This window comes from Lissotriton helveticus, chromosome 1_1 (assembly GCF_964261635.1).
Source record: "Lissotriton helveticus chromosome 1_1, aLisHel1.1, whole genome shotgun sequence".
In the NCBI taxonomy this organism is placed as follows: Eukaryota; Metazoa; Chordata; class Amphibia; order Caudata; family Salamandridae; genus Lissotriton; species Lissotriton helveticus.
Window position 1 is genome coordinate 494,905,024 of NC_136057.1, and position 7,906 is coordinate 494,912,929.

The following is a 7,906-nucleotide window of genomic DNA, read 5'->3' on the forward strand; positions in this document are numbered from 1 at the left end:
CGACATGCTGTGTACTTCACCAAATGCCGGTAGTAATAATTGCACACTTGCTTTGGACGCAACAACACGCTGCCGGCCTATTCAGGGTTGTGGACACTAAGCTGTGTATCCTATGTGCATACCAACAATAAAGGTCTTGGAAAAAACAAACAAAAAAAAACAAAACATCTAGCACCCCCAACCGCGTTGCAATGTTGTCCTGTACCTTATCACCTGTTCGATATTCTGATGTGTTGCTCTTCAGCCACCACACATTCCAGGGCATCCTTGGCCCACAGAGCCACCGAAGTGGTACAGGTGCCCATCCAACTGATGACTACCATCCTCCATGCCAATAGAAGGGCAAGTTGCATGAATGTGTGTGACATCTTGCTACCTCTGGGCCGCTTCTCTATTCCCAACATGCATGCCTGCAGTGTAGCCGCGACTGGGAACCCGACTGCAGCTTCGATCCTCGGAACCACCTCCTCCCAAAGCGGCCTCACATCCCTGCACACCTACAGCAAGTGTAAGAAGGAGGAGTTCTCCAAAATGCACTGCCTCTTTTAACGTGGGGCGTGGCAGCACTGACACCAGGTACCTGCCCAAGCAACTATGTATTGTGTGTCAAGGAGTGGCAGGTGTAGTCTCATGCCTGCCTCCAGCTATCTGAGAGACCCAAGTTATACATGCCCGCCAGAACCGGACGGGTCATCCTCGGTCTTATTCCCTCCCGAGGTGGGTGTCTATCCTTCTTCCCATGTGCTGCACAGTTGAAATCTTCCACTCAAAAGATAGGAAATTCTATTCTATCCTGTATTAGGTCCTGCATTTGTGTGTAAAAATGCCCATCATCATTATTAGGTGAGTAGGTGTTCAGAACAGTAATGGCCTTCCCATCCAATGTGCACTGCACAAATATGTAGCTACCCTCTATGCCCGCCTCTGTATATTTGTGGTGGAAGGGTAACCCTGGCTCCACCCTGGTGGCCACACCTCAGGCATATGAACAATATGTGGCCAAGTAAAGTTGTCTCCTCCATTATTTCCCCGGTTTCTGCATTTCACAAGCCATGAGGTGTGTTTCCTGTAAGCACACTATGAGGACCCTAGTATGTTTCAGGAATGAGTGTACTCGGTACCTTTTTGTGTAGTACCTCAAGCCCTGGACATTCCAGGAGACTACATTACTGGTCCCTGCCACAAGGACCATGTGTGCCGCACGCATCCCCCAAAGCCTGCAGTGCCTGCAACTCTGCATTTCCTGTTCCCCTCCACATTCTATGATGCTACACCGGACATCTAGCGGTGACTTCACCATAACCACCACTACTGAACTCAAATACAACACAAACCAAAAAACTCCTCCTCCCTACCCAGGCAAACAATACAACCAGAACCAACACACATGTTCTCCCATCAATGTAAAGCTGCCAGTGCCTGAGGCATAACCTCACAACATAAAAAAACAAGTCCTACCACTAATAGTGGGAGGTTATCTCCCACCCTCGTATACTGCTAGAAGTTTGTGAATCCTATGTATTTTAATCAACATGCCCGCTCCGGGCAAACCCAAGAAAAGAAAGCAGGGAACATTGCAAACCCCCCACATCCTTGAGTCAAAAGGAGATCTGGCATAAAATAGAGGTGAGATGCTCCACCTCACCCTTCCTCCCATTCAGATATCGCAGCTCACAGTACTAGCCAAGTCACAGGTTCCACAGTGGACGGATTGAAGTGTGGGCAGAATCCAACCAGCCTCTTCATTCTCAGTGTTACTTGTCTCTGACACCTCCACCACGACCAAGGATGCTGCCTACTCCTCAACCCTGACTGGACTAAGTCCAAGGCCATGGTGGCATCTCCCTGAATCACAATGTGGGAGGTTGTTGGGGCCTCTTCAGGACCCAGCTCTGACTGTCCACCGGTTCCATAAGGCTCCCAGCTGCGTTGTAGCCTCTGTCATTCCCGTAGCTGACTTCTCTAGGATGCCACTGGACCGCGAGGCACCTTATCCCACATCTCCAGCCATCTCCAAACATACTCGGGGAGTTGGAAAAAAATTAGACATTCCAGGTAAGCGGCACCCCCTCATCGCCCTCAAGGCTTTCTCTGGTTATCTCTACATGGGGCAGGATGCAACAGACCACACATGGGTCTGCACCGGGTACTGAGTACAAACTGAGGGGCCTCTTTACAAGCCTCTTGCGCCACCAGTACATCACTTTTCCCATGTTAAAAATGACGCGAAAGTGGCACAAGGCAAATGTATAGAAGCCCCGGCGTTCTCTGGGGGCTGCTCAGTATATTTCACAGGCGAGCCCAGATGCAGTCTTCGCAAGAGCCCCCGCAACAAGGTCTCTATACCTCCGTAAAAGGCAGTGCAGGCGGCATCACGGGCAGAGCCGCTGTCCCTGCATTTATGTGGCCCTCTGGCCTGCCCAAAGAGTTCTCCAATATCTCAGCGGCAGCTGTGTTGTTTCCACTGCCACCACAGGCCTACCAGGCTCACCAGTCTGATCAAAGAGATGCTCCCAGCATCTGTCCTATCTCTGTCTCCACAGCTTCCTTCATCCATGCTAGGTCCCTGCTGCAACACTACAAACACCAGCAGCCCCATTGGTCAACTCCAGCCAGCCACACCAGAGAGTGGAGAATGCCGGCACCTCCAATCTCTGGCTGAAGCAAGCAAGCCCCAAGCCACAGCTCCAAGGCCAGCCCAGGGAGGCACCCATGTGCTCCCACCGCTACACCTCCAGGTGCCTGCCACCAAGGGCTCATGCCTCACAGTTACAAGAGGTGTGTGAATTACACAAAGGTTAAGCACCTTTTCCTCCAAAACATGTTGCTATGTTAATTCGAGGTTGATTTGGGTCTTGCAACTCCAAACCATGCAGTACTAACACATTATTTTTAATTCCAACCTACAAAAGTCATTTTCTGCTAAATTAACAACGAGGAAACATATGCAATCCCAGGTTTGGTACTACCGTAGCGTTTTAAAAGAGTGTTCGTGATGAGCCCCTAAATGTCTACTTTTAGCCTCCAAATGTGGAAGCAGAAAATAGTTTTGTAAAGAAGATCTCTGCCTGACGTTCAGAAGACAGCAAACCATGCAACAATCAGTTATCGAGATACCCCAAGGCAGTGCAATGTGCTGCCTCCGCCTTGGCCCCATCCCGGTAAGTGAATGATGTTTATTTCAAATGAACTCAAAGACATTCTTTTTTTCAGCATGCCACAATATGTTGGACATTCTTTGCCAGCCATGCAAAAAGATCAGACAATCTGATCAGTTTGTTCTGCTGTGAAATGAAAGGGCTACGTAATGCTCCTATTATAGAAAGATAATTTGCTAAAGTATGCAAGCTACGTAACACTACTCTGAGGGGCAAGATAACTTTTGACTCCTGTTGCTGCTGAATAATCTATAACAACCAAAAAGAATAAAAACTTAGCGTGGTATCAAACGATTTTTTGCACCTGGTTGATAGAGGGATGCCGAACCTTATAGCAAAAAGAGGTATGATTGTCCTGCGGTGAAAGCATTTATGTAAAGACGTTTTGAAAAGATGATGGAAGAAAATGACCTGACTGTGGTAATTGTGCTGGTTAATTGACTTCTTACATGCCTGTGCTCATTGTTGAGAAAATGACTGGGACTCGAAAATCCTCATGAACTCGCTGCTGGAAAGATTCTCAGGTTCGTTGTAAGAAACAACCTCGGGTGGGTGGCACAATACCTTTCTGTGTTTTTTTAATTGGCCCTAGTCGTGTTGAGGCGCACCTGTGAAAGCCTTCCTGTACCATTCTTAGGTCTAATGTCGGTGTAGTGATTCTGCGGAAACCACTTCAGAGGGGATGATGATGCAGTGCACATTGGTGAGCAGCAGTCAACCGCAAATAAAGCAAAAGCATTGTGGGTCCCTCCTCGGGATAAAGAAGGTTTAACAGCTGCAGATTGCTGTGCTCTACTTAAAAAAGCATTGGCGAAACCAAAAGGTCTCGCCTTTTCGAAGGCTTTGCCAATGTATATTAGCCATGTGGTACAGCGGCATGGCTGTGGAGAATGGCTAAAAGTAAAGTTAGAAAAAAAGTGCTGTGTGGCAGTCAGTACTGGCCTTGCCATAGCGTTTTTATTTCTTTAAGCAGGTGGGGGTGAGCCACACAGACAACCTAGGGAGGGTCGGAACAGGCAACTTGGGCAACAGGAGGGTGGAAGGTAACGGCAACAGGATGGTAAAAGAAAGTGATATGACGTGGTGAGCACTGGCCGCATTATAGCGCTTTCTTTTCTTGTAGTGGGTAGGAGGAAGCACAGACAAAGGGAGGGTGGAAAGTGGAAGGGAAGAAGCAACTTGGACAAGGTTGGGAGAGTAAGAAGCAACATGCACAAGGGTGGGGGTGGCAGGGTAAGAAGCAGGGTAAGAAGCAGCACAGGCAACCGGTGGGGGGTGGTAGAGGAAGAAGCAATGGGAGAGTGGAATGGGAGCAAGCAACACAGAAGGGAAGTGTAAAGAAATGAGTACCTGAATCACAACGAGCAAACTAAACTAAATCAAACTAAATCAATCAGTACTCAGTCTCAGTCTCAGTCCATGCTCCAAACAAAAGAACAGGAAGTGACATTGGCAAGCTATAGTCAATTAGGAGGCAGCAAATAAGAGTGACAATGAAGCCAATGAATGGTATACAATGGACAGACTCCAAGTCCCTTATAGTTAACAATATATCTTGCAGTGACAGCGGAAGCACAGTTAGCAGTCAAGACCTAAAAAGAGAGCTCCTCTAATGATGTTTTTTTATCTTGGGAGGTGATCTGTAATTCTTTGGCTGTCACAACAAGCATCTTGCTACTTTTGTGCAGCAATTATGCACTCTCGAATGATAATACCACATGGCATAGATAATCGCAGAATGATGCGGTTCACACAGAATCAAGCAAATGATATTCCTCCCAACCAATATGTGGAAACTGGAAAAAAAAATATTTGACTGCACAATTTTCTCAAGGATGTAACTGTTCACAATGTGTAGGTAAATAGTGCTAGGAGCACAATTTGTGGCACAGACTGATATTTTGCGACAAATTTGGGATCAATGTGATGCATGTAATGTGAGCATTTATATGACTACTAGCTCTTTATTATATAGAGCTGTGTGTAGACACAATAAGGCTTTTGATTAAATTATTTTGTGTCTAAAATGATGCTGTTCTGAGTGAAGTGCAAGTTGGATGTATTAATGGTATGTTGCTAGACCAGGTGTCTCCAACGAGTCGCTTATGAGCTACCAGCAGCTTACCGGCTTCTTATGAGTAGCTCTTCTGTGTGCATTCCAGCCTACGATTATCTGAGTATTTGCTTGGTCAAATTATTATATGTATAGGAAAATAAAAAAGTATATATTCCAGACAAAAATGTTCACTTTTACATCACTAGTAGTCAGTCAAAGATGCTTTATTCGGTTTGTAAAAGAAATACAACCATATAGCAGCATACACACAAGAGAATTTTAACACCATACTTAAACTATCTCAAAAATAATCATACATAATAGCACTCATTGTAAAAACATTTTAACAATATTAAAAATGCATAGTCATAGGATCAACAAATTTGGCAAAAAAAAAACTTAACAATCCTACGATCTTTGGTTATGTGCAAATATACAAATTAAAGTGCTTAAGTATTATCTCGAGATTAGTATATGTGCAAATTAACAATTCTAAAGTGCATATCCAATTAGCAGCACCTAAACTGACTATTGGCTTAAAATAATAATGAATAAACTGCAGGTAATAAAATAATCCTACACAAGAAAATATTGATAGCAGCAATTAGTCCAACAACAATATATGTGCAAAATACAATTATATGATTCAGCAGCATCGAATTCAAAGTGCACCATGGTTTTGTGCAAAATGCAAATACATAGTTCAGCAGCATCAAGTTTAAAGTGCATAGTACAATTAACAACTAACAAAATTCATACAATAATTGATTTCCTTGCAGAGATGCATTTTAAAATATAAGTAGCCACATAAAAGCATACATCTGAAGACTCTAGATTAAATACTAGTGACATTGCTGTTTGTAGATGATGCGTATTATATTTTTAAAAATATGGGTTTCAAGTAATATTTCCTTAAAAAAGTATAAAAAGTACAAGATAATATAAAGTGACATGTGCTCTGCTTTGATTTACCATCACATGGGCATACACAAGTTCCAGGTTTTTTGGGCACGGGAAAAGCCACAAGATGATGCGCAATTCCTAGGCGGAGACGGGTTAAAACAAAACGGTGGGATGGAATACTAACTGTTGCAAAATAAGTTTGAAAGCCAACATTAATATTATATCGTTGGTAAAAAATGAATGTACTCTGTTTAGTATATTTTTCCAGCCTGGTCTCTTCAGCATATTTCATAAACGAGACCTTCAACTCCCGTTTTGATAAAATAGGGTCCATTGTTAAATCATTATAAATGTCCAGTCCATAAACAGTTTTATACCAATAATGTATATGCTTCAGCCAAGGAATGTTCGATCGGCAATCAAGTTTAATACAATCTGTTATTACGTCCTGTGTGAACCTGGTTTCCTCCTTTACCCATATTGAGCGCCACAGGGATAGAGGACGAAGGGCAATTAGATCATTAATGTAGTACATATCTAATTCCTTGTGTATTAACTCTGTTGAAGCCATAACTGGAGCACAAATTAATCTTTTTAAAAACGCATTCTCCCTCACCTGGATAGATTTAGTACACTGTGCATCATACCCCCATACTCCAGCCCCGTAAATAGCAGAGGAGATGCATCTAGCGTTAAAAAGGGTTAGCATTTCACGTATTCTGCGGTGCCCTAGTTTCGCTGCGAATCTAAAAATACAGTTTATATTCCGGGTCATTTTGAAAAGGACACTATTTTGTTCATTTGTCCATTTCCCATTACCCGAAAAATTGATTCCTAAATAGCAGAAACTATTAACAGACTCTAATTTCTCTCCATCTAAGAAAAAAGGTTTGTGTTTTCTAGGTTTCTTACCACAAACCATGGTGACGGTCTTCCCTTTGTTAATTTTCAAATTCCTGTTCTTAATAAAAATGTGAAATTGGTCAATTAGTTGTTGTAGACCATTCTGTGTCCTAGAGAGGAGGACCGTGTCGTCCGCATATAAAAGGACAGGGACGGGGTTACCATTTATAGTTGGAGCATCTGCATTAGTCAGTTTAAGAAATGTATCCACATGATTAATAAAAAGTGAAAATAATAAAGGAGCTAAAACGCATCCTTGACGGATGCCTCGCTTGACTTCAAAGAAAGGGGTACACTCTCCATCTACTCCAAACCTTACTTTGCATGATAGATTACTATACAGGCGAGCTAGCAGATGGATAATTTCAGTAGGGGCACCCATAGATATTAATATGGGCCAGAGCAGTGCGTGTTCCACCAGATCGAACCCGGAACTCAAGTCGGCAAAGCATAGATAAAGATTACCTGATTTTGCTTTGGTATACTTGCCAACTATGAGTTCCAGGTTCACGCACTGCTCCAGTGTTCCTAATCCCCTACGAAACCCATACTGCACTGGGGACAGAATGTTGTTCTCCTCGGCCCAGGCTTCCAATCTCACTAAAAGGACTCGACTAAGGATTTTAACTGTCGAGTCCAAAAGAGAGATTGGACGATAGTTCCTAGCCTCTGACCTGGATCCTTTTTTATAAAGGGGTATAATAATTGATTGGCCCCAGGTTAGTGGTAGATCATCTTCCACCGCAGCATTAAAGTAGCGAGTTAGGATTGGTGCCCATAGTGTTATTTCATGCTTATAAAAATCAATGGGTACCCCATCGGGCCCTGGGGCTTTACCTCCCTTACTTTTTTTTAATTGCATCTGTCACTTCATTCATGGTAAAAA